Source organism: Ursus arctos, unplaced genomic scaffold (genome assembly GCF_023065955.2).
Source record: "Ursus arctos isolate Adak ecotype North America unplaced genomic scaffold, UrsArc2.0 scaffold_1, whole genome shotgun sequence".
NCBI lineage: Eukaryota > Metazoa > Chordata > Mammalia > Carnivora > Ursidae > Ursus > Ursus arctos.
Genome location: NW_026622763.1, coordinates 77474050 through 77500480, shown reverse-complemented (window position 1 = coordinate 77500480; position 26431 = coordinate 77474050). Strand labels below are relative to the sequence as shown.

The 26431-nt window shown below is 34.9% G+C and overlaps 1 protein-coding gene and 1 pseudogene across 1 annotated transcript in view; one reads left to right on the top strand and one right to left on the bottom strand.

Annotated features, from left to right (window-relative positions):
• Positions 1-26431, bottom strand: part of BMPR2 (bone morphogenetic protein receptor type 2) — a 185884-nt gene that overhangs the window by 55019 nt on the left and 104434 nt on the right. The gene's annotated exons all lie outside the window — the stretch shown is intronic.
• Positions 26137-26255, top strand: LOC113250928 (U6atac minor spliceosomal RNA; annotated as a pseudogene).

The following is a 26431-nucleotide window of genomic DNA, read 5'->3' as shown; positions in this document are numbered from 1 at the left end:
ACAGGGAACCGCTGTCTGCCTCATTGGAGCCTGGGATGTTTCTGTTTACAAATCCTGGAGCCAGGCAGGGGCCACTACTGGAGGCGTGCTGTCTGCTTCCTTGCTACACTCAGCCTTTGTCTGGGTCTGTGTCAAAGAAAGAACAACATTGTTGCATGTGCAGCAATAACAAAGGAAATCTTAAATATAACACACTGGTGGTTTTGTTGGCTCCTTAATCTTTTACAACTCTGCGTGGAAAGGCAAATTAGGGATTAGGTTTAAAAACATTTTTTTTAAAAAGCAATCTACTTATTCATAAAAGCAGAGAAAAAGTTTTAAAATCAAAACAATTGATGTGATCAGAGTTAAATGAATTCCTCAGCAAAATAATTCAGATTCCTAAATATCATTTCTGTAATGATGATATACTGTGCAGATCAATGTTTTGAACAAATATTTTTACAAAGAATAAACAATGTTGATTTATTTTAATTAATATGTTTGGAATGGCAACTATATAGTAATCATAATCAGATTAATGTTTATGTTTAATGTCTAAAAAGCAAATTGAGAGGAGGCAGATTTCTTTTTTTTTTCAAATTGGTAATATAATACTGAATATTTAGGACTACTTTAAATTTAACTTGCCTCGTTAATCCCTGTGAATAGACCTCGCTTGTAAGAAACACAATAAACAACAACAATAAACAAAAGAGTTTATGCTCTGCTAAGTCTAGGCATTTTATGGCTAAATTATAAAAGCAATAGTGGAAAAGTAAGGGAAAGAAAGAGAAAGAGAAACAATCCAAGTTAAACCAAAAAAAGGTTGGGGGAGGGAGGATTCACAAGAAAACACAGGAAAGACATGCAATGCTTATCCTTCTTAACTTTCAGCCTTGTATTTATAATTCTAATTTGTTTAAAATAGCTGTTTTGTGATTAGAAGAGATCAAATTTTAGCATTTTATTTCCTTCATTAGAGAAGGAATTAAAACTAACAAAATTAGTTATATGTCATTGGAATAAAGTCATTAAATAATAGAAGGGTAAAAACAGCATTTAAATAAATATATTTAGAATTTTTAGTAAATGCAAGAAAACAGAAGATAAATATTAATCTCTAGACCATGCTACAATAAAAAAAAATCTATCAAAGTACAAAGAAAATACTATTAAATAGTTTTTATATAATTCTACCAGGCTTAACTGCCTATATTCTGTTGAGATTTTATTTTTTAGCTTTATACAAAGATATGATAAAACAAAAAGGTTGTTATTCCATGCAACAGCTTTGGAAAATAATTACTGAATACTTCTCAGAAAGCACTGATAACCTAATTGAGTAAAGAAATGTCAATTCAAGCCTAAATTAACACAAGGAAAATTGAAATCTAACTACTGCAATATTCGTTATTTAAAATAAACAAAAACAAGTAAATATTAAAATCTCACAATACAGGGGTGCCTGGGTGGCTCAATCAGTTAAAATCATACAATAAAAAATCAAACCAAAGAGGTGAATCACTCAGAGATCCCTAGTCAGTTTTCCTGTCTATAAATGATACTTCTAAATCCATAATTCAAACTAAAGACCCTCGTTCTCAGAAAGTGACCATGAAATCATGTAAGTATAAAAGTGGAAGATATATCTTCCAGTCATTTGCTTAACACTACAAAACAAAAGTTGCACTGTACAGACAATTCCCCCCATTTAATGTTCTTTTAATTATGATAGTAATGTGCTCAATCTTATATAAGGAAAGCAGGATAGATATGTAGGGAAAATTAGCTTTTTTTCCTATTAAATTTCTGTTTTCTAGTTTTTTCCACAGTTGTTTTCCAATCTTTTAAACCATTTTTATTATAAAACAAATCCCATAGTGTTTATAATACAAATGTACAGTTTAGTGAATTATTATGAAGTAAACACTCATGTACTTACGCCAAGAAATAGAATATTCAGGATCCTAAAAATCACCTGCCTGCTCCCTTTTGGTCATAATAGACTTTCTCCTCCCCAGCAACAGACACTATCCTGACTTTTGTAGTAATCATTTCCTTGCCATTCTTAATAGTATTACATTCCCTGTATGCTTAGGTTTGGGTTTTTTTAATGCCTATTTTTGAATTTTATATAAATGGAATTTTTATGCCTTGCTTTTTGTTTTCAACAATATGTTTTGAAGATTTAACCATGCTGTTGGGTGCACGTGAAATTAATTCAGGGTTGCTTTTCTATATAACAAATGCAGTTATTTTTCCTTGCAATGAGTCTGGGACTTATAATGATAATTAAAAGATCAATGTAGGTAATCCCTATTTAGCTCATAGAAACACCCCACCAATGTAAACATTTAGCTTTTCAGTTATACTTAGTACTTTTAAGTACCCAATTTTGTTGGCAAGAGAAAAATATTAAACAAAGTAGACAAATGAAAAGCTGCATATCCTCTTGCTGTTTCTAATGTTTTGGCAGCAGAGGCAATAGCTAGCAGCCAAGAAGGTCAGAGTTAATAAAAGATGCACTAGAGTAGGAACAGAGCAGAAAGAAAAGCTTTGCGATTAAGAGATAGGGTAGAGGAAAATATGCCTTATTGGACAAAGCTTTATGAAATTAGCACTGTTCAGAAGACCATTCTTTTTTTTTTTTTTTTAAAGATTTTATTTATTTATTCGACAGAGATAGAGACAGCCAGCGAGAGAGGGAACACAAGCAGGGGGAGTGGGAGAGGAAAAGCAGGCTCATAGCAGAGGAGCCTGATGTGGGGCCCGATCCCATAACGCCAGGATCACACCCTGAGCCGAAGGCAGACGCTTAACCGCTGTGCCACCCAGGCGCCCCAGAAGACCATTCTTAATACGTATCTAAAACCAATGAAATCCTTAATTCGTCCTTTCCATAGTGCTCAGATTTCCCTTATCCCCTACCCTCAAAGCATTTACAGAATCTTATTTGACAATTCTTTAAAAAGGATCTTCTAAACGTGCACACCTGGTCTTCCATGAAAGGAGAGTAAAAGGAATAAGGTCTCCATCAGACCATTATTGATATTCTCACCCAAACTGCCCCTAAATATTTGTTCAGTTCCTATTAAACCCTACTCCTTAGATGGTGAGAATAAGAAGGTAAAGTGACAGAACACCGAGGGCAGCGGTAAGGCCAAGGGGAGTTAAGAGTAATTCTTGCTGGTACTGTATCTTTCTCCTACACAAACACTTCTTTTTCCCAATCCTTCTTTTTACCTTTCCTTCTCTTTTATGTTCCTTTCTTTGTCCCTTTACATATTCCTGTCTGCAAACCTGTCTTAAAGGCACCCACATGTCCTGCTTAGCAGCACTGGTGACATTCTGGACAATGCAGGAAGTTCTATTTTTAGTCCAATTCTACCTTGCTTTTCAAACAAAAACTTTTAAAAACTGACAAAAAAGCCTTAGTGATCTTACGATCTCTATGTGATAAAGGTGAGATAAAAGCAATTTAAGTTTTAAAAAAAAATCTCTTTGTATTATATCAAATTACAAACAAACCACAGTAAACTTTTTAAACGGTAGCTCCAATCCTTTGATAGATCCAACACTTTGAAAGTTATCAACTAAAAACACTGACCTAACAGTAAAGAAAAATTATTGATCCTTATAATAACTGACAGGCTATATTAAATAATGTAAAAAATTAAACAACTAAAACATTTGTATTAAAAGCTAGCAGAGTGAGAAATAATTTTGATTTACACCATTTGTGGTAGGTTTTGGATATCCATTCTAATACACAACCATTTTTATTTTAAAAGAAGTGAGCACTTTTTAACATACAAAACAGAGTTGATACTAAATATGTAGATGCTAAAACAAATCTGCCTTTTAAATTTTGAAAGTAACTCTTTTTTTAGCTGTGTTTGTACTCCTTGTGATCAAATAATCCACTATGAGAAGAACTTTCTCCGAGTAGATGCTACTTCTTGATCCTCAGCCCCAGACATAGAAGATCTGAACTGACCCTATAGCCTGGAGCGGAGGCCAGCCTATATCAGGCAAACTCCAGCTGATCTAATATGATCATGAGAATAAATGTTTACTGTTAAAGCCACTGAGCTTTATTAAAGGTGGCTTACTGATGAAATATTATTGGCAATAGCTGACAAATAAGAGTATACCTACTACTGGCCACGTAACATCTTCCAGAGATGTGCGCAAACATATACAACTTAAATCTAAAATTAGACATTTAGGAATGGCTTAGCGTAATTTTTTTTTCTAGTTCTGCCCATGTTGTCCTTAACAACTGTAGACATAGTAACATTCAAACAAGAGTCTATAAGTAATGCCTATAGTTGCACTATTAGCTATAGAATGAATTTTTAACGCTAGAAAAATTAAATATATTTATTTAAAACATAGCACTTCAGTTGTTTTGTGGAATAAGATATATAATATTCACCAAAGATCAACATTTTATTTACTTTTTGTGAGCCTCAGTTTTACAGGATGAAAAGAGTTCTGGAGTTTGGTTGCACATTATGAATATACTTAAATTACTGAACTGTACACTTAAAAATGGTTAAGAAGATCAATTCTATGTTATGTGTATTTTACCACCTTTAAAAAAGCAGTCTAAGAGAATGGTTCTCATCTTTTAAGATGATTTTTTATTTTTAAAATATCAAGGATATATACATAAGGACCAGAACTCAGTAACACAATTTTCAGTATTTATAAAATGCTTTATAGATACTGTTTGCACTTATTTCAGTGTATTTTAGTCCATATAAAGAAAACAAAAACATCAATTTTCTTTTCCTTCACTTTAAAACACTGATCTGTCATCAACAGCTTTGGCAGCTGGAAATACGTGACTTGCTCAGTGGTGTGGTACTGAGATGTATCTGATTAACTTTTTTAAAGGGAAAAGTGATCTTTTACTAAATAAAATACACTGTGGTAGACAAAATCTTCCAAGACATGAAATGGAAGGACTCAAGACAAATACAAAAAAGAAGTCCTTGGTAGTGAAATAACTGCAAACAACTGTTTCAAAACATGTATCAATTTCTACTGAAAAAAAAAATCTGTAAAAACCTCTTTAAAATCTGATATAAAAATGAGTAGGGAGGGGTGCCTGGGTGGCGCAGTGGTTAAGCGTCTGCATTCGGCTCAAGGCGTGATCCCAGCGTTCTAGGATCGAGCCCCACATCAGGCTCCTCCGCTGGGAGCCTGTTTCTTCCTCTCCCACTCCCCCTGTTTGTGCTCCCTCTCTCGCTGGCTGTCTCTCTCTGTCAAATAAATAAATAAAACCTTTTAAAAAAAAATGAGTAGGGAAAATTCTATTTCATGATAGCAAAAAAAACACAGGCAGAAAAAATACTCCATAAAACTCTGAAATAGAAAGGCTGTATTCTGAATTAAACATCAAACTTTTAACCTCTATGCCAACAGTAACAGAAAGTAAAATTAAAGAATGCCATTTCTTTTCTCCATTTTAAAAGACTTCAAATAAGCCAACATGAGTTTCTCATCTTAACATATAACCATTCAAATGTTGCTTTTTCTTAATACCAAACGAATAGATCACGTTGGGGAAGCCACTTTCACCAAGCCTAGTCTCGCTATGTCAGTCTTCTCATCAATCAATCCATTAAGTACTTTAACAAACTATCAAACATCCTGGAAATACAGAGGAATGAGCAGAAAGTATAGGAATATAATGTAATAGTCTGAGAACTTATAGATGTACTAGGATTGAAAGGTAATCAAATTAATTGGCAAGAGTATGAGAAAATTTAAATAATTTTAAAAATCATTTGACTTTATACTACTTAGTAAATGAGGGAATAAATGGCAAATGAAGTTGACATTCAAAAAATGGTCCAATGATACACATACTAGGGTGACTGCATTCCTGAAATGCCACTTCTCCTTACTACTTTAATTAATGCCATAGTAGACTTAAGGATATAGACGAAATTGGGAGTAAAACTGTAAAGGTGACAAAGAATATCTGGAAAATACTTCTCTCCTCCTTCTTTTGCCTCCACTTCTTACATTCATACATTAATTCCAAAGCCCCCAGTTTTCTCCTCCTACCAACATTCCCCATTACTGATCAAATTTGCAAAGATATAAACCATTGAACAAAAACAGAAAACAAAAGAAAAATTAACTTGTGCTCTTTTTTTTTTTTTTAAGATTTTATTTATTTATTCGACAGAGATAGAGACAGCCAGCGAGAGAGGGAACACAAGCAGGGGGAGTGGGAGAGGAAGAAGCAGGCTCCTAGCGGAGGAGCCTGATGTGGGGCTCGATCCCACAACACCGGGATCATGCCCTGAGCCGAAGGCAGACGCTTAACCTCTGTGCCACCCAGGCGCCCCTAACTTGTGCTCTTATGCACCATTTTGAATTTTGAGAAAATGCTGGGTATTAGGTAATAAATAAAGATGATGAAACTAATTAAGGGATCACAAAAGTTAAAAGGAATGGGATCACACTTTGAAATGGGATCACACTTTTCTTTCAAGCATGAGAAAGTATCTTTCTTTTTTATAATAATTTTTTATTATGTTATGTTAGTCACCATACAGTACATCCTTAGTTTTTGATGTAGTGTTCCATGATTCATTATTTGACGAGAAAGTATCTTTCAAACTCTTAGCTTTACTATGTGCAACTGAATTTTTCTAGTATAAATGCCACTCTCTGGTATAGAACAATATTTACCAGAAAGTTGAGTCTTGACCTGGTCTGCATTTGTGCTATTTCTGAAGATTAAATATTTTTTTATTTTTTAAGATCTTGAACATTGACTTGCATATCTCAAGCACTGAAACGTCTCCTTCATACTAGACCCTATCAATCCACACTCCGCCATATACATACACTTATATATATACAAGTAAGTACACTTTCTTCTGTATTCTTTCAGAATTTCTTTATGTGTATAGAAGCGAATTTGAATATATGGTATATCCCTCCTCCCCCCAACCCCTGACAGTTTTCAATCCTTAACAATACATATGGTGGAGATCTTTCTATAAATTAGTCCAGAGAAAGCTTTTAATTCTTTTGTTTAAAGCTTCAAACTATTCCATTATACTGTTGTACCAAAATCTTTTAACCTGTCCTCTATCAATTCATATTTAGTTACTTCTACCATCTTGCTATAACAAACAATGCTATAATGAATGCCTTTGTTTATAATCATTTCAAAAATATATGTATACATCTGTAGGATAAATTCTCAGAAATGGAACTACTAAGTTTGGAATTTAGACATCCTAACTCCTAAGGAGCATGTTTAAAAAAGAAAATCAAGAATGCAACAGAGTTCTAATATCTTCTGGATGCAAAATCTGGGTTTTTCATTCTATTAAATGGATTTAGGAACAGAAAATATACAGAGTTCAACATTTTAAAACAGTTGTGACTCACAAAACATATAAATGAACAAGAATGATCACAAGTACATTATCAACCAAAAGCCTGGGAGAACTCCGTGATTATCTATAATATCTGTTCCACTCAGTCTGTAATCACATGGATTGTGATTCTGTGAAATTACCAAACAATTTTAACACCTGCAAACCACATCCCTACCATGCACTGTCTTAGCTAATTGTTTATTTATTACCATGGCATGATTTTTAAAAATGGATAATCTTTTTTTAAAAATTCTTTTAGAAGACAATTGTTTGAATGTCCGGTGCTTAGATTTTCAAATAAATACCTGTGCAGGTGAATTAGGTCAGGATATATGATATGGTATGTCATGTAGAACAGTCTAAAAGTTGATTTATTGCCTAGAAGAAGTTACATAAACAAAAGTTCTTGAGAAATGCTGGTAAGAGAATTTGAAGCTGCCAAGAATTTTCTGAAGATCTCATGCGTCTGCCCCTAGGTATAGATGCCCATGCAGAAACACAAGCATAGGTGTGAGCAACTGAAGAGGTGGGAAAAAGGGAAGTTGCGACAATATCCTGAGGATGTCTGTGTATGTGCTTAATCAATACAGTCCAGGGACTAGAGGCACTAAAATACACCTGAACGAAGGCACTGGGGAGCAGGCGGCAAAGAAAGATCAGGGAACTGAAGGGCAGTGGCACAGCTGGACTGTGACTGCTTCTTCAGAAACACATATTGAGAGATTCTGCTGGAGAGTAGAAACACCTTCTACCATTCATTTCTTTCCCTGGTCTACTCATTGCGCCTCTCTGTGAAGCCCATTTTCTCCGGAAGTTAAATTGTGTAGCTAAAAAAAAAATGTGATTATCAATTGTGATATTATAATAATGTAATAATTATAATAATGTGGCAGATAGATAAGACTGCCCCCTTAATATTCATTCTACCTTCATTCTAGTATGCCTTCCTGAAATGCAGAGGCTAGGAAGTGAAAAGTCTACATCTCCTAGACTCTTCTGCAGCTAGGATTTAATGTAGCTTCAGCCAACTGAATACACTTACAAAAGACCTGGAAGTGAAAATGGACCTGTTCTTCTGTTTCTAAAAGCAAACAAGGCTGATGGAAACTTAATTTTTCTGTGGTTGTCTATCGGTTTCCTATGGGTGCTATAACAAATTTATCACAACCTTGGTGACTTAAAACAGCAAAAATTTATTATCTCATGGTTCTGGAAGCCAGAGTCTGAAATCAGTTTCACTGGGCTGAATGAAGGTGTCAGCAGGGCTGGGCTCCTTCAGAGGTTCTACCCTCTTCCAGCTTCTAGTGGCTGCTGATACCTCTTGTCTTGTGGTTGCATCACTCCAATCTCTGCTGCCATAGTTACATCGTCTTCTTCTATTCTCTGTGTGTCAAATTCCCCTCTGCCTCCCTAAGGACACTTATGATGACATTTAGGGACCACCTAGGTAATCCAGAATAATCTCCCCATCATAAGATCCTTAATTTAATCAAACGCATTAGCAAAGATCTTTTTGCCAAATGAGGTTTACAGGTTCCATGGATGAGGATCTGCGATCTTTGGGAAACCGTATTTCAGTCTACTGTGTGTTATATCAGTAGAGACATGTGTCCAGTCATCCAATTCATGGGTATACAAAAGAAGTGCATGAAGTAATCTGCTGGTACAAGGTGTGGTCAGTGTTATAATATTCTGGAGACAGCAGCAATAGTGGTTTCCAGAATGTGGTGGTTTCAGGATAAGTAAGATGGCAATATGATTCTAGAGAATCATGCCACTATGCTGTCTGACAAGAGATATTGACTCCCTCAGTCTGGTTCTGTGGTGTGGCTCTGGAAGCCGTTCCTGAAAGCTCAACCTAGATTCTGTTTCTCTTGCCTAGTGGTCCTCAAAGTATAGTTTCTGAAACAAACAGCCATAACCTGGGAACTTGTCAGACAAGCAAATTATTTAGCCCACCCACAGGCCCACTAAATCAGAGAATATGAGGATGAGGCCAGCGATCTCTTTTAAAAGCCCTCCAAGTCAATCTGATTTATTCTAACGTTTGAGTATTGCTCAAGCCTTACCAATATTTCTGTAAAAACGTTAATACCTTGTTGTCCTTTCTTATATAAACTACCTAGGTTGGATTCTCTTCTAGGCAACTGAATCTTGACCAATTCAGAAAAGGAAGTATAATTTGATGATAGTCAAATGCAGGCCAGTAAACTCTTCAGAAATAGGACACTTGACTTTATAGCAATGTATGGCCTTTGTATTGATTTATGATAGAGGGGGTACCTCAGAGATCATTCTTTACATTTATCTTTTTTTTTTAATTTTTTTTAAAGATTTTATTTATTTGACAGAAAGAGACAGCCAGCGAGAGAGGGAACACAAGCAGGGGGAGTGGGAGAGGAAGAAGCAGGCTCCCAGTGGAGAAGCCTGATGTGGGGCTCGATCCCAGAACACCGGGATCACGCCCTGGGCCGAAGGCAGACGCTTAATGACTGCGCCACCCAGGTGCCCCATTCTTTACATTTATCTTATACTTCATTTATTTTTGATCTATAACTCAAGTTTCATGGAAGCCTAATCATTATTATTGATAGAACAATTAACTATTGATTATCACAAATTATGTTCAAATTCTTGTCGGCATTTAACTTTGAAGTATGAACCTGAGATTATGTAGAATTCTCAGTATTTAGTCTATAAATTCATTAAAAACTCCTGACCCAGGGTCTTCTTTAACTGTAAGTTCTTAGATGACTATTATTAAATACTGTATGTTATTTTCAATGTTGGGGGGGAAACTCTTGAAAATCATATTTATGCTTAATAAGACTTTATAGGCTTACATATGTCAGAACCTGAGTGAAATTTCACTTATAGAACATAATTAAAAATAGTTTGAGCTCATGTTGATTAAAATCTCTAATTAGGTAGGTATATTTCTTATTAGTAAAAATGGGGAAATCAATTAAAATAAGTATGATTTGTAGAGTATACATACTCTTTCAAAATATAAAAACCATGGCAGTCCATAATATTTTAAAAGTTCTTGATTCTAAATAGAATAGGCCATATAATTCATTCCTAAAATGAGTAGACAATGAAATAAGATGGAAAATGTGGGCTTTCCATGTATGTTTTATTATTTGGTATTTCAAAATAGTCCAGATATTTCAGAACTCATATTGGTAAATAACCAGATAATTTCAAAAGAGAGACACAAATTCTGTGTCTATCTGTTTTCTGCTATTTGTGTGTGACATTAAGCTTTCCTTTAGAATGGAAAAATAAGGGTGTATTTATACTATATTTATATATTATATATTTACATATATTTATGTATTTATTTACATTATATACATTTAAAGATTTTTTATTTATTCATTTGAGAGACAGTGCATGCACGAGTGAGAGCACAAGCTGGGGGTGGGTCAGAGAGAAGGGGAGAAGCAGACTCCCTGCTGAGCAGGATGTTCAACATGGGGCTCGATCCAGGACCCAGGGATCATGACCTGAGCCGAAGGCAGACTCTTAATGGACTGAGCCACCCAGGTGCCCTTTCATCTACATATTTATATTCCATATATGTACTATAATATCCTTTCTTTCTCAAGACAAGTGCTTTTCCTTCTACTGGGAGAGCCTTTGAAAATATATAAGGGACATTTAAAAGACTGCCACCATGACAGGATGGGAGGACTACTGGCATTCAGTAAGTCTTAGACGAGAGATTTTAAAATCCTTCAAGATTTGGAACAGTCTTGCACAACTAGGGTATTACCCAAATGCCGAATGGCAGCCCTACTAAAAAATATTCTTGCCCATGCCCTCACCCCAGGCACTAAAGCCCTTACACAGAGAAAGAAATCTGGGAGAATAGGATAATACGACAGAACTTCTCATTAACAGAGGACATTTTTTTACCTCTGGTGTATTAAAAACCTCTGCAGGAATTCAAGTCATCTTTAGAAGAGAAACAACTTACACCTTGAGTAGAAACAATAAATATTTTTGGAGTAGGACCATAGCGCCAAGTCCAAGCTGTAAATACAGGAGGCTTGGAGCTTCCTGAAGTGTTAGAGGGCATTTAGCTTTGAGCAATAGCCAGAATCATAAAAAGATGAGAAAAACGTGTAATACATGTTATAACACACCCCAAAAAATGTCATTTAAGTTATTCAAAGTATGCTATTTCATTGAACTTTTAAAAATGTCCACCTTTAACACGGAAGGAAATGTTTTTACATTTTAAAAACTACAGCAATCACCAGGCACTTAAAAAAAAAAAAAAAGATCTAAATCAAAACAAAACAAAAAAAGCCCACCAAGAACCCAATTTTAAAGTCAAGCTCTACTAAGAAATGTCTTCTAATTAAAAAAATTATTGTCAGAGCTCCTACTTGCTATGTGGGATGCTGCCCGATTTGTGTATCGCTTAAAAAAGTGAATTAGATCTTTAAACTTACTCGGTTGAATTTTGTTTTTTACCAAACCTTACCCCTTGTGGTCTTCATCCCAAAAGGCAATAACTTCTGTCTAATCACAAGAAAAACATCAGACAAATCCAGTTGAGAGACATTCTACAAAACAGCTGATCAATTTTCCTGAAAACTACTAAGGTCACCACAAACAAGATGTCTGGAACACAGATGTGGCCAAGAGAGCCAGCCTCAGACATGCCAACAATGACCATACCCTGGTGTAGGTAGCACACTCTAAGATGAAAGGAATCTGGGTCCCAGAATAAACTAGTAGAGCAGAGCTACTTCCTCATCCTGGACATACTGCTTATTGGACTGTTAAGTGAGAGAGAAATACATTTCTTGTTGAGTTATTGTCAAAAAAAGAAAGAAGAAAGGAAGGAAAGAAGCGGTGGAAGGAAGGAAGGGTGGAAGAGAGGGAGGGAGGGAGGAAATATCTTCTGTGGCTTATCACTTCACAGTGTGCTAGTTACATCTAGAGTATTTTTAGAATATAATGAAATTTAATGTTTATTGAACCAGCTATACCTACCTATTTCCTCTTCAAACAAGACATAATCAGGGAGTTAGAAAATGTATTTGAAGGTATTTAATCACCTCGCACCTAAGGGATTAATTGTTTAAACAAATAAATCAACCAACCAACTAAAATACAAAGAGCCTACCTGGATTTTAAATAATGGGTGTTTATTTTTCTTAATAAACAAAGGAAACCTATTCATTCTGCCTGATTATGTGCATTTCTAAGCTCTTCTATGACAAAACAATGTCTTTAAAAAAAAACACAATGTCTTACATAGTAGAAGAGGATTAATATTTACTAACTTGAATTGAGTAACATTTATTGAGTGTAAGTATATAAACTACCCACTACTGATAGAAAAAAAAATATGGTCATGCAAAGAACAATGTTTTGTGTGTCTGCCTACTATAGTGATTAGATGTAGATGTGAAAAATAGCAGTGATGAGGAATACTAAAGTCAAGAATAGCAAAACTGGGCATTTAGTGGATGCTGGGCTGCCCAAATCGAAGTTCCAGATTTATATATGAGTATAATGGAAGTATAAGAAGTAGAATCACAACATTTTGCATCAGAACTTATTATATCTACAGGGTGCCTGGGTGGCTCTGTCAGTTAAGCGTCTGCCTTCTGCTCATGTCATGATTCCAGAGTCCTGGGATCGAGCCCTGCATCGGGCTCCCTGCTCAGGGAAAGTCTGCTTCTCCCTCTGCCCTCCCCGCAACCCCACTTGTTCTGCCTCTCTCTCTTTCTAGCACACGCATGTGCTCTCAAATAAAATCTTTAAAAAAAAAAGAACCTATTGTATCTACTATAATTTCAGATAAACATCTGTCTCTTGAGAATACCTGGGTTACTCAAATCACAATTTTTATTATTATAATTTCTCATTATACTATAATTTCTCATAATATAATATAATTTCTCAAACTTCCTATAGAGGGTTGAATTACGGCCCCCTAAAAGGTATGTATATTGATTTTATAAGCTGAATTTGTGAGTGTAACCTTATTTGGAAAAAGGGTCTTTAAAGATATAATTAAACATCTTTTTTTTAAAAGATTTTGCTATTTATTTATTCGCCAGAGAGAGAGAGAGCAAGCACAGACTTGCTTCAAACTTCTAGCATCCATAACTGTGTGAGAATAAATTTCCATTGTTTTATGTTACCTGGTTTGTGGTAATTTGTTACAGCAGCTCTAGGAAATGAACAGTCTTCCATAGAATATTCCCATAGAAAAAAGGTTCAGAAGAAAACCAGTTATACTTAGGATCAATAAATATCATGGAACTGTATAATTAAAAAACAAGGAGGCATTTCATTCCAGGAATGCAAAGATGGTTCAAGATCCACCTGTCATCAATGTGATACACATTAACAAAATGAAGGCTAAAAATCATATGATCATCTCAATAGGTGCAGAAGAAGCATTTGACAAGATTCAACATCCATTTATGATAAAAACTCTCAACAAAGTGGAGATAGAGGGAATGTACCTCAACATAATAAAGGTCATATCTGATGAGCCTATAGCTAACATCATATCCAATGGTGAAAAGCCAGAAGCTTTTCCTCTAATATGAGGAAGAAGACAAAGATGCCCACCTCTTACTACTTTTATTCAACATTACATTGGAAGTCCTAGACAGGGCAATTAGGCAAGAAAAAGAAATAAAAAGCATCCAAATTGGAAAGGAAGAAATAAACCTGCCTCTATTTGCAGATAGCATATTAAATATAGAAAATCCTAAAAACTCCATAAAAAACTATAAAAATAAATGAATAAAGTTATAGTTTATAAAATCAATATACAAATATCACTGTTTCAGTTTTGCAAGATGAAAATAGTTCTGGAATTTGGTTATGCAATAATATGAATGTACTTCATACTACTGAACTGTACACTTAAAAATGGTTAAGATGGTAAATTTAATGTTTGTGTATTTTATCAGAACTAACCATTTAAAAAACTTGTATCTTATCAATGATATGTACATAACTTAGCAAGAGACAGTAGACTACAGTAGAGAGACAAATAATTAGGAATAAATTTATCAAAAGAAGTGCACACTTGTACACTAAAACTATAAAACATTGTTGAAATAAATTAAAGAAGGCCTAAATAATAGGGATGACATCTTATATTCATAGATTAGAAAACTTAACATTGTTAAGACAGTAATATTCCCCAAACTGATCTACAGATTCCCTGCAGTGCCCAGCTGCCATTTTTACAGATATGGACAACACTGTTGGTGGGAATGTAAAATGGTTCAGCCACTTTGGAAAACAGCTTGGCAGTTCATTAAAGGTTAAACACGGAGTTACCATAAGAGGCAACTATTCCACTCCTAAGTATATACTCAAGAGAACTGAAAACATATGTCCTCACAAAAATGTATACACCACTGTTCATAGCATTATTTATAATAGCCAACACCGGAAATAACCCAACTGTCCAATCAACTAATGAATGAATAAACAAAAAGTGGTATATCCATATAAGAAAATATTATTTACCCATAGAAAGGAATGAATTACTGATACATGCTACAATACAAATGAACCTTGAAAATATTACACTAAGTGAAAACAGACACAAAAGACCACATATTCTATGATTCCATTTATGTGAATGTCCAAAATAGGCAAATCCATACAGACAGTAAATACATTAGTGGTTGCCAAGGCCTGGGGCAGGGAGTGGAGGGTAATGGAGAATGACTGCTAATTACTTGATGGTTTCTCTTTTTGGGTAATGAAAATTCTCTCTAATTAAATAGTGGTGATGGCTGCACAATACTGTTAATACACTAAAAAAAAACTGAGTTTTACACATTGTATATAGATATTAAATTGTAAACATTATGATATGTGAACTATATGTCAATAAAGCTGTTATTCTTTAAAAAAAAAAAAAAGACACGAAGAACAAGCTGAAGAGTACTATTCTAGCCAAATTCAAGATTATTTCAGCATTAAAATAAAAATCCACAAGTCCATGGGACGCCTGGACCGTTCAGTCAGTTAAGCATCCAACTCTTGATTTTGGCTCAGGTCATTATCTCGGGGTTGTGGGATCAAGCCCTACATCAGACTCTGTGCTCAGCAGGGAGTCTGCTTGAGATTCTCTCCCTCTTCCTCTGCCCCTCCCCTTTCTTGGGCTCTCTCCCCCTTCCTTCTAAAATAAATAAATTTTTAATTTAAAAAATCCACAAATCCATAGTAATACTCAAAAAGTGCCTTTCTTTCTCTTTTTAAAATATTTTATTTATTTTTTTTTGTGTGTGTGAGAGAGAGAGAGCAAGCAAGGGGAGGAGCAGAGGGAGAGGGAGAAGCAGGTTCTCCACCAAGCAAGGAGCCTGATGCAGGACTCAATCCTAGGACCCCAGAATCATGACCCGAACCCAAGACAGATGCTTAACCGAATGAGCCACCCAGGCGTCCCTCTTCTTCTTTTTTTTAACACAAGAATGCCAGCTATTAAAGTAGAATGACAGAACTAGAAAATCACCATTTTATAACCTGTAATATAATAATAGGTTTGGGAAAGGATAATGCATGCTAAAGCCATTAAGTAAAACGGTGGTTGAATAACAAAATTATTTGCAGGGTGCCAAAGTATCTATCCACAGATGACTTACTAAATGCAAAGGGGGAAAGGTACCTTTTCAACAAAGTGTTGCCATCTGAACTGATACTGTGCCTCTTGATATGATACAATATGAAGTTTGCAATATCATCCATGAGGTATTCTTGCTAATAATGTTTAACCCAAATGAAATCAACCTTCTAAAATTTAGAAATTTCAAGGGATTAAAAATACAATAAAACAATTTGATAAACCCAGAATATAGGAACAACTGGCTTAGATTCTCTAGAAGCCAATTTCATGGATAATAAAAAAGGTAGGGGAGAGGAACCTGGGTGGCTCAGTTGTTAAGCGTCAGCCTTCAGCTCAGGGCGTGATCCCGGTGTTCTGGGATCGAGCCCCGCATCAGGCTCCTCTGCTGGGACCCTGCTTCTTCCTCTCCCACTCCCCCTGCCTGTGTTCCCTCTCTCACTGGCTGTCTCTGTCAAATAAATAAATCTTTAAAAAAAAAAAAAAAGGTAGGGGAGGGAGGCACCTGGGTGGCTCAGTTGGTTAAGCGACTGCCTTCGGCTCAGGTCATGATCCTGGAGTCCCAGGATCAAGTCCTGCATCGGGTTCCCTGCTCAGCAGGGAGTCTGCTTCTCCCTCTGACCCTTCCCTCCACCATGCTCTCTCTCAAATAAATAAATAAAATCTTAAAAAAAAAAAAAGTAGGGGAGGGAGAGACTATATTAGATTAATAGAAATTAAACAGACAAAACAGTCAAATACAATGTATCGACCTGACTGAATTCTGTTTTGGAAAACAGTCTTAAGAGTCATTATGGGAAAGGCTAAGCTTGGACTAGATACTGGCTAGTATTATAAATTATTGTTAACTTTCTTGGATTTGAGATTGGTATTTGTCTTGTATTTCTAAGAGATGCATGTGATACTTGCAGCTTACTTTCAAGTGGTTCAACAATAGCAACAACAACAAAAACAGGTATCCATCCATCCATCCATCCATCCATCCATCCAGAAAGGAGATAATGGAGAATGCAAAATTGAAAAATGTTAGTAATTACTGAATCTATGCGGAAATGTAAGACATCAATTGTAATTGTCTCAGATTTTTTTCTTTATGTACAGAAACTTTCATATGAAGAAGCAGGAATTAAAAAAAAAAAGGAATTATGGTCACTACTGTCAAAAACTTAGAAGTGAAAAGAAAATAATAATTGAACACTGAGGGGAAAGAATAAAAGCTGCCAAAAGTCAAAACACAGTATTACTTTTTACTGGATGCTCCATCTCAAATATTGTATTCAGAGGTTTTCATAGTAAGTATAAATATTTAACTATGTATGTATTAATTATCTACTGTTACATAACAAACTACCCTAAAAACTTACTAACTTAATACAGATTTATTACCTCAGTTTCTATGTGTCTCAGGAATCCAGGCCCTGCTTAACTGTGCTCTGCTTCAGGATTTTTCAGAAGGCTGCAGTCAAAGTTTAGGTCAATGCCAAAGTTATTTCAACATTTAAGTGGGGAAGTATCTGAGCTCACTCGGTGACTGTTAGTAGGACTCAGTTCCCTACTGGTTGTTGGACTGTGGGCTTTAGTTCCCTTCTGGCTGTTGGCAGAAAGCAGGCCTCAATTCATTGACAAGCAGCCCTCTTCATGAGAGCAAGCATACAAGAAGAGCCAGGGAGGTTATACCAGTAAGATGTAAGTTACAGTCTTTTAAAACCTAATTACAAAAGTGATATTCTATCACCTTCGCCATATTCCTTTTGTTAGAATCAAGTCACTAAGTCTTGCCTACATTCAGGGAGACAGGATTATACAGAGGTGGGAATACCAGGAGGCAGAGATCACTGGGAGCCATGTCAGAAGCTGCCTACCACAATATACAGGTATCCTCCACTTTTTGAAAGTTCGAGTTACATCACTTTGCTTTTATGAAAGACATTAGTACCTGTTTTACCAGCCAAATTGAATCTGAAGAGGATTTTTGTTTTATAAAAAATGGCAAAAAAATGAAAATAGCATTCAGCATTTTCCATTACAGAGATAGCACACAACCTGAGCAGTTAGACTGGCACCACCAAAAGTTCCTTCCCCATGAAATACACTCAGCATCTCAACATCAAGCTGCCTATAGCTGTGACTGTGCTTGTGAGCATTTGTTCTTTATCTCGATTTATTTTGTGCATCCATTACCAAGATGTGTCCTAAGATACTAGAAAAGCCTAAGAGATGTTATTTTCTGGGTCTCGGAATGCTCAAAATTTTTTCCATATAAATTAGTGGTTCTTTGCTTTACACCATTTCAGATTACAAAAGTTTCATAGGAACGTTCTACTTTTAGAAAGTGTGAAAACCTGTATATACATTTGATTCTCCTTATCTACAATAGTTATGGTATATAAAGTCATTGTAAACACTGAACTAGCAAATACTGAACCAATGCTCCTATGGGAAATACAGGGTTAGGTTCCTGTCAGCCTCTAGTCAAACCATATTCACCAATCTCATTAATATATAACCTTCTCTTATATGTGTTTCTATTTAAACATGTTTTATTTAATATACTGTATATTGCTGATTCATTAACATTGAACTCACAGCTCATAGCACTGTAACTCATGCCTGAAAGAAGCATACCTAACACATGTATTTTCTCTGTAAGTCACATCACAGCCTTCTTGTGCTCAGAAACACTACACAGCACCTCAGCCCTATACTTGGAGGCCATTTTAGACTGAAAAATCACCAACAAAAATGCGGAAAAAAGTGGCATTAAATAGACTGAAAAGGACACTTGTTTACAATACGAACACTGAAGCAAGAAGGTAAGAGCATGTCCATGATCAACCTCAGCTGGGAACAAGCATGTCAGGCAACTCAAATTTTTCGTTATTATGTGTATGTCTTTGAATGACCAAGAAAACACTCTGAGTACCGACTTTGGAGTTAAAATTTTTTAGCAAGTAAGAGAAGTCACAAACATGGAATCCAGGAATAATGAAGACTGACTGTATTTTATTCATTGCTAAAAACCTTGAAAAGTGTACACTTGGGAAAAATAAAGCAGAATAATTCACTGTTTCAGGAATAACTTCTTATAACTTTCTTTTAGTGGGGGATGGGGTTAAGGAATGATGCAGAAAATATTACCTTTGTTCTGTTTCTCAACTAGAAGGACACAGGAACCTGATTACACTTCATGAGAAGCTCAGTAACAACCCTTTCTTCAAATAAAAAAAGATCACAGAACATAGACTCTCATATAATAAATAAAAATGAACAGAAAAATGTCCTTAATGGTAGAAAGAAAATTAAATGAGGAATGATGTTTGTAACAGTTGGTTTTTAAAAAGACCTATGGACAGTTCTCTCCTAATCATAACTATTATTTATTAAATGTTTAGTATATACTAGGCACTTTACATGCGCTATCTATAGTTTAATCTATATAACAATCCTATAAAATAGATCGTATTACTTTGTATATAAGGTACTAAATATATAAAGAGGCTAAATAACCTGTTCAAGGATATGCTTAGCAAGTAGAACAGGAAGATTTTTAACTCATGCACTAAGACTGAGGACCAATGCTCTTTTTTGTTTTACAGATTTCATATATTTATTTATTTGAGAGAGAGAAAGAGAACACAAATGGAGTGGGAGTAGAGGGAGAAGCAGACTCTCTGCTGAGCAGGAAGCCCTATGCGGAGCTGGATCCCAGGACCCTGGGACCAAAAGACGCCCAATGATGGAGCCACCCAGGTATCCCAGAGAGCCAACGCTCTTAATCATTATTCTATATACATCCCAAAGAATCAAGTGAATATTTTTTGAAACATTACACTTCCCTCCCTTAGATGAACCTATTTTTTTAGCAGCTGATTAGGCTAATTTCATACTATGGCTAGGATATAATGTACTTTTTTAAAAGAAACAATTTGCAAAGAGCTTATAACAGTATTTAAGTTGTCAGTGCATTTCCAACCAAAGTCCTATCTGTTCAATTACTATAAACATTATTTATCAAAAAGACAAGAAATAACAAGTGTTGGTGAGGATGTGGAAAATGGGAACCCTTGTGCACTGTTGGTAGAAATGTAAACTGGTATAGACAACTATGGAAAACAGTATGGAGGTTCCTCAAAAAATTAAAAATAGAACTACTATATGATCCAACAACTCCACTTTGGATATTTATCTAAAGAAAACAAAACACTAACTCAAAAAGATACATGAACCCCAATGTTCACTGCAGCATTATTTACAATAGCGAGGATTTGGAAACAACCTAAGGGTCCATCAATGGATGAATGTGTATGTGTGTGTGCGTGTGTGTGTGTGAATACTATTCAGCCATAAAAAGGGGGAGGGGATTTAGCCATTTACAACAACATGGATGGACCCAAGGGCATTATGCTAAGTAAAATAAGTCAGAGAGAGAGAGAGAGACAAGTACCATATAATTTCACTTACATGTGGAATGTGAAAAACAACAACAACAACAACAAAAACCCAAGCTCATAGGTACAAAGAATAGATTGCTGCTAGCCAGAGGAGAGGGATGGGTCAAAGGCGTGAAGGGGGTCAAAAGGTACAAACTTCCAGTTATAAATAAACAAATCATGGGGATAAAATGTACAGCATGGTGACTATAGTTTACTATATTGAATATTCGAAAGTTGTCGAGAGTAAATTTTGAAAGTTCTCATCACAAGAACAAAAAATTTTGTGATTACGCACAATGACAGATTTTACCTAGACTTACTGTGGTGATCATTTTGCAATACGTACAAATAGTGACTCATTATACTGAACACCTAAAAGCAACATAATGTTACATGTCAATTATACCTCAATTTAAAAAAAAAAAACATACGTTATAGACAGTTGCTATTCAAATTATGGCAAGTTTCATCTTGGTTTTGAATGTACTTGAAGTATCTTCATGTACCTATGACTCTATTTTTTTTTAAAGGATTTTATTTATTTATTTGAGAGACAGACAGAGAGGAAGGGAGGAGGTGAGCAGGAGGGAGGAGCAGAGGTAGAGGAAGAAGCAGACTCCCCACCGAGCAGGAAGCCCAACCTGGGGCTCGTTCCCAGGACCCTGAGATCATGACCTGAGCCAAAGGCAGACACTCAACCAACTGAGCCACCCAGGAGCCCCCAGTGACTCTACTTTTTATGGTATGCTGGCATATGAAACCATTAAACATATATTAGAGGGATAATCAGTTTTTCTATATGAACATCTACAGAAAATTCTCAGTAATCAGAGAGATACTACAGGAAATGAAAAACAGCTAAGACAGATACAAAGGAACACATATGGAACTGGACATAAAGATAAGAAAAATTATAGATGTTAAAGTAAAGACATGAAAATTGTTTCTTGCTTCTATATGCAAAATTGTCTAGTATTTCAGAAGACATTTATTTTTAAATATCAGTCAATTCCACCATAAATGTTTGGGTTTTACATTTTACAGACCAAAAGCTTCCACTGAGTTTGTCAGTAAAGCCAGGTTAGTAACAGGTTCTGCTTTGTTCATCAGGACAATCAAGTAATATAAACTTTAAAAATACCAACATGAAGAGGAATTACTTTTTTTGAGAGAAAGGGAAAAATATGTAGGTATAGATTGGGACTGATATTCAATAGGACAGAGGTAGCAAAATTTTAGAATGAAAACTATCTGACCAACACCACATAACATGTTCAAATAAAATCTTGTTACTATTGCATTAAAGGATATTTTCTAAAGGATACATACTTTACTTCTCTTGCACCACCCCTTCTCCACTAATATTTTTAATAAGTGTAAAAAAGAACAACATACTTTGTCTCTTGCTAAAATGCTTCATCAAGTATTAAGTAAAAACTTCCAGCCATCCTTATTTCCCCTTTTGTGTCTATTCAATCACTTTAATGCTGTCATAGAAGCAGTAAAAACGGAAAAAACATTATAAATGCACAACAGCTAAAAACCTATCTATGGCCCTATGCCATATGTCAGTTTCTTTGAATGTAGGCTTTCTTTTCTATTTTCTAGCTTGGTGTGAGATAAAGACATTTGCTGCCAGACACTGAAGTTAGAATTTCTAATCTTAACAGCACAGCATAAATTAGAATGTAATTTCTTTTTTTTTTAAAGAATGTTATTTCTTAAACTTAGCTTTACTCAATCTTTGTTTCTCAACAATTTGATCCAACAATCAACTTAATGAATGATTTAAATTAAAGAAAATAAAAGCATTCTACATTTTTATACTGATTTTCACCCAAGAACCTCCAACACCAAATACAATGACTTAGGTCTATTTAATTTTTTAGAAAATGACAAATTTTTGTCTGCTCTTCTACTAACTTAATTACTTTGTTTACTTTATAGTTAGGGAGGTTAATTATACTAATTCCAGAAACCTTAACAAGAAACTGTTCTAAAATTAAGTATTCAAACCTTGCAGTAATTATACACTTCTTTCAAACTCTGGGAATTTACAAACACACAAGCATGAATTAAGGGTATAAGAAAGTAAAATACTATAAATATAAATTCATTTACTTAAAGACTGATTTTCTTTTTAAACAGAATGGGTACTGCAAAGTCTCTTATGGTTCGAAGAGACTCAGAATAATATAGTTCACTTTCCTAAAGTGTCAGACTTCTGGTTTTAGGTGGTAGATGGACATGTGTTAGTGAGTTAGTTTTCTTTCTTTTGTCTAATCACAAAAAAAGAAAATCTCAACTTGGTGACAGTGAATCTCTATTATCTCTGCTACTCTCTTTTAACATTTGCTATTCTCTTAACACAGAGAAAGTAAGCTTCAAGTTTCAGACAATTTGGCAAGCAACAATATCTAGTTAGCTAATATACATATGGCTTAGTTTTCATTTTATTTATTTTTAAATAAATAATTTTTAAAGTTACCTCTACTTATGACACTGGCTTTCCATTTACAGTAGTAATAGAAAGTTTCCCTTTAAAGTACATATAATTTTAATTAGATAATTTGAATATTAAGTAATATTAAGTAATAAGTAATATTAAGTAATAAAGTAATATGTCATGTGAATATAGAGAAATTTTATGATACTCAGTGGTACAGAAATATGGTGAAAGATTCACGAAGAGTCCTTAAATTTTAGGAAATGTGATCAAGTATTTTCAAAATAATCTTTTCTTTCCTCCTTCCAAATGAATGAACAAACATATATAAACTGGTCCCCTGTTTGAGTGTAAGAGTAATGATTAATAACTATTGATTATAGAGAGTAATGGTTAAAACCAATAGAAAGTAATAGTTAATAACACATACTCTGGAGCCAAAGCACCTACGTTTGAATCTTGGCTCTACCACTTATTAGCTGTGCGACTTGGTAAATTATGTATGTGTGCCTCAGGTGTTCTCAATGTAAAATAAGAATATAACAGTAATCATTTCATATGTTTCCGTAAGAGTTAACTATAAAGGTTTAATGCATAGACAGCACTTAGAACAATGTCTGACACATTATAAATATTTTAAAATGTTATTTAGCTAGTTTTAATTTCACTATATGTTAAATTCCCAAATTCCCTTTATATTTTTATTACAAGGAGACTGCTCAGTCTAGTAAGCCTATAATCCTGATAAAATGAATTAAAGTTTCATTACTACATTTATCCCATCTGGGATAACATTCTCTAAGAATCTTAAATTTACTGTAAGTATTTTATGAGGCAAAAGTCATCAAATATCTAACACTAATATCTGAAGGGAAATAGAACTAAGGACACCATATGTTGACGAGGGAAGAAAGGACAGTGCCTATAAAAGTTTACATATCATACTGGGTACAACTGAAGGAGGGTTTCCTAAGAAAAAATAAAGGGACTCAGAAAATAAGATACCAAGGGAAGAAAAGTAACTAATCTTCCTTAATTCCTAAGTGTGTCTAGAGCCAGTTCCACTTATAATTAAGTAGTGAACAGATACATTACCATTGGCTTGTATTTTTTAAGGTTCCCATATAATGAAAGTAGTCAAATATGGAACCTATCCCCCTAAAAAAAGACAAACAACTGAAACACAGACTCAACACTAGAAGAAAAAAATCTTTGGAAAAAATAATTCAGGCACAAAGACCTAGAATATGAGTTATCAACCCATACCCTATAATCTCATCAGTAGCCAATTTTTTCTTGGAGAATTATCTCATAATGAGTTTCTGGTTGAACACATGCTCTAGGCCTCTGACGGCAACCTCAGGCCTGAACCTCAGATCACAGGTTACAGCAAAATAATTGACATGGACTTCTAAATATCAGAAGTTCTTTTTTCTTTCCTTTTTTTTAAATTATTTTTTTAAAAATAATCCTTCCTAATGGAGGAACACAACATGTAAACTTTACCTCTCATGCTGGGATTGGAGGAAAGGTTTTTTGTTTTTTGAGAACAGAGCTAGTGTCCTCACTGACCAGAAATCACTGGTGATCTATAGTCCAAACAGAACTTTAATTTTTATGCATTTAACAATGCTCACACACCTTTTTCTAAAATTAATAAGAAACTGCTGATATTTAATTATTTTAAAGCAGACATTCCATTTAGGTCTCAACAAAAGCATCAGTGGATTTATTCTACTTAATTTTTTAGCAAAACAGCCAGAAGTCTGCAAAGATTTCATTAATTTGTGCCATATACGATTGCCTCCAAAAAACTAGTTAAGGCAGTTTTATAAGACTACACAAAACTGTCATCTGTTAAAAAAAAATTAAGAACTAGAGGTAAGTGGAATTACCTTTCTTCACTCCCCTAACTCCACATAAAAGTAATTTTTAAATGATTATGATGTAAGACTCTGTAGCTCAGCAAAATTAAAGATATTCACTTATGGTCCTTCCACATAATTCTTGAAGATCCACTGCTATCATATGCTTTAGTTTCTACCACTAACTACCTCATGATCTTCAGCTTCAACTGAGGTTGATAAAAACAAAAAACAAAAAAACAAAACAAAAAAGCTTTTTCTGAGGAAAGAGAGCTATATTTTGTTATTCAGTCATCCATATAGTCCTTCATTGCCACTGGTCTAACCCTACTCAATGTATGAGGTATAGCGGAAAGAAGGCAGGTAAAAGTGGTTCTGGATACTGTGTAAATGCATACTTGATGAGAAAGATATAATTCCAGTAACAGCAATGAATAGTTTGATGTCAGGAAGTAAACGGTTCAGCTGAAAACAATCGAGAGAGAAATGACTAGGCTAAAGAGAACATTAAGTACCTTCTGCTGTTTCCCTAGAACATAACCTTTAAAAAAGCCATAACCTACTTGTGCATCATTTTCTTTACCAGTATTAAAATATGCTACAGTTGTACTTTTTGAGTAAGGGTCTCTGAAAATGAGATCATGTAACAGCATCTACATAGGGAAAATTTTCTAAATTCCTGCATTATTTTAAAAATTAAAATTTGATGCTTTTTTAGGAATGGAAAGGAGAATGGGAACAATTACAGCTTTTTTGTATTTTACCATAATGAATCTAAAATAAGAGAGTTAATAATTGTTCTGTTTTTGTCTGTACTTGCTATCCCATGAACTACTTGTCCTTTTAATTGAAAGTAGCAACCAGCTTTCAATAAATACCTGTCCATTAGTAAGTGAATCCAATGATTTCGACTTCTGCCAGATTACAAATGACAACAAATCCTATTCCCTTCAAGCATTTGAAAACATTCCAGAATTTATACATTAGCACATATCCCTTTGTTTATTAAATTATTCATTCAACAAACATTTATTGCACTCCTACCACTATATACCTGACACTGTACTAGTCACTGTAGAGACAAAGGAGCATTAAAAAAGTCCCTATCACCAAAGACTTTAGAATGTTGTAGAAGAGTGTTGTATGAAAGGAGAGATCAGGGGCGCCTGGGTGGCATAGTCGTTAAGCGTCTGCCTTTGGCTCAGGGCATGATCCCAGCGTTCTGGCATCAAGCCCCACATCAGGCTCCTCCGCTAGGAGCCTGCTTCTTCCTCTCCCACTCCCCCTGCTTGTGTTCCCTCTCTCACTGGCTGTCTCTGTCAAATAAATAAATAAATAAAATCTTTAAAAAAAAAAAAAAAAAGAAAGAAAGAAAGAAAAAGAAAGGAGAGATCAGCACTACCTTTGACAAGGATGTAAGAGGCCCTCAGGCCCGACAACACACATATGGTTAAGGCATTGCCACCTATTTCAGGCATCTATCATTTTCATGATTTCACTCATATGTGGAAAATAAAAAACAAATGAATAAACAAAAGAATCAGACCTACAAATACAGAGAACAAACTGATGGTTGCCAGAGGAAAGGGGGTAGGGAGATGGACAAAATGGGTTAAAGACAGTGAGAGATACAGGTTTCCAGTTATGGAAAGATTAAGTCATGGGAA